Source organism: Solanum tuberosum, unplaced genomic scaffold, assembly GCF_000226075.1.
Source record: "Solanum tuberosum cultivar DM 1-3 516 R44 unplaced genomic scaffold, SolTub_3.0 scf00060, whole genome shotgun sequence".
NCBI classification, from domain to species: domain Eukaryota; kingdom Viridiplantae; phylum Streptophyta; class Magnoliopsida; order Solanales; family Solanaceae; genus Solanum; species Solanum tuberosum.
Genome location: NW_006238985.1, coordinates 718,290 through 720,557, shown reverse-complemented (window position 1 = coordinate 720,557; position 2,268 = coordinate 718,290).

Genomic DNA, 2,268 nt, shown 5'->3' with positions numbered 1-2,268 from the left:
TAACTGATAAGATTGTAGAGTGAAGTTAGGGAGAGATTAAAGGAGTGAAAAAAGGAACGAAATCATGTGTTAAGGCTGAAATACTTATGTATCCGTTTGACTTGAGAATTGAAAAAAAATAAGGGATTTTGGAAATATTTTGAAATGGTAGGGAATGATGGAAATTATGAAAAATAAAGATGTGTATATAGGTAATTTATCCTTAATATAATCTCCTTATTGATTCCACTTCACTTATATTGTCTGCCCATTTAGTCTAACGTTCAAGTCCACTTGTTTACGGACTTTATTGCATAAAATTCAAATGTTTGGTTCGACTTGTTAATGAATTTTCATCATGTCCAAGGGTCATTTATCATGAACCACAAAGTTTATACAACAATAAATGGAAACAATAATAGCTCAACTACTTTGACATTTAAAAGAACCCTAAACCACAAGGATCTTGTGAACACCGTTTGCTCAAGCATACCTAATTGTGATTTGGACAACTCTTAATAGTGAAGACTTGACTTTTGAGGGCATTGATAAGTTATTCATCTTTCATATAACACTATAAGTGATGGCCTTTATCAATTTAGGTCCTATGTCAAGCTCATGGATCTTTAGATTCCACTACAAGGTTTGTGCATAAAGATCCTCAGTACCCCCACCACACCACCACCACCACAAAACTCATTATCATATGGATTCTTATACTCTCCTCGTTTAAAAAATAATGGCCTATTTTTCTTTTTAGTCTTGTTTATTAAAAAAAATACCCCTTTTCTTTTTTGATAACACTTTATTATATTAGGCATTAATTTTAAGTAGAAAACTTATATGTTCATTAATTAATTCTATATAAGTTGAAAAAGAAGTACGTCTCTAGTTGAAGTTAAAAGAATATATTTGAAAGATTAAGTTATTTTTGGACTTGAAGTTTAGTTGGAAAATAAATTTGATTTGTATAAACATTAAAAGACTGGAGAGTGGAGAAATTTATTTCACATGAAATGAAATATGTTTCAAACTAGTGTTTCGATATTTCCTTACTCTGTCCATCTCAAATTATATATTTGTGTTTGTAGTTTTCAAAAATAATAATTACTCCACTGAATAAGGATAAAATGAAAAGAATAATTAATTTGAGATAAAAATTTTGTTTTAGAAATAACGATAAATAATTTGAAATGGAAAGAGTAACCCTATTTTGAATTGAAACAAATACTTAGGGTTAAGAAGTATTTATAGATATTGAATGAAATTTTTTCTTGACACACTAAATAATATATTTTATTTTATGCTTAAAACAGATCATAGAATGTTCTATTAATTTGCCATTGGCTATCCTAAAAGTTTGTCAACATAAAACAGCTAGCAGCCTAGATTTAATATATATCCTTGCTATATTTTGAAGGGGATGTGAGGTAGGAAGAAAAATGTCCTTCCATTACAAGCAGGTTTTAACAATTGACAACCCACCAATAGACAAGCACATGTTAGATCAAAGACAGATAAGATGAGATAATTAATTAAGATATGATCTTTAAGGTTACACTAATGCTACTAAGCATTATTATGTCTAATCATATTGAGTGCTACCTGTACAAGACAATTCTTCCCACATCCCTCACCCACACCACCCTTTTTGTTTTATCTAATAATTTCACACTATACCCAAATAAAGAAAAAGAAATAACCAAACAATAATAGCAAAATACTTGTAATTCCATGAATGAGTTTACTTGAAGGGAACTAATTACGAGGTGAAATATCGAACCCTTATCAATAAAGTGAAAATTCAATTATTTAACAAATTGAACTATTAATATTTAACAAACCATAAGAATCTTTTTAGATAATCACCCAATTGAGATACTAAGATTTCACCGTCATCGGTAACTAGAAGTGGAGCTATCAATAAAGATGCGGTCAACCCAATCTAACGTTCACGTGGGCTTTGAAATTTGTTTGGCTGGGCCGGTTGGGCCCATTACTAGGACGGGCCTTACAAATGTTAGCCCAGTTCTAAGAGGCTCTCGCGGGCTTGGCTGGTCCAGCCTTTTTTTTTGGGAAAATCACTTACGTGTACACTTTTTAAAAAATATTTACAATATTTGTCGACATTATTCTTTTAACCATATATAACTATTTGGCTGAATGGTAGTACTGCTAAAAGTTGCGAATGGCAGCACTTTTTGCTAAGTTTAAAGGAACAAAATTGTTTTAAGTAAGTATCGCTAAAGTTGACAAAAATGGTAATAAATTAAAAGTATACTTAAAAGT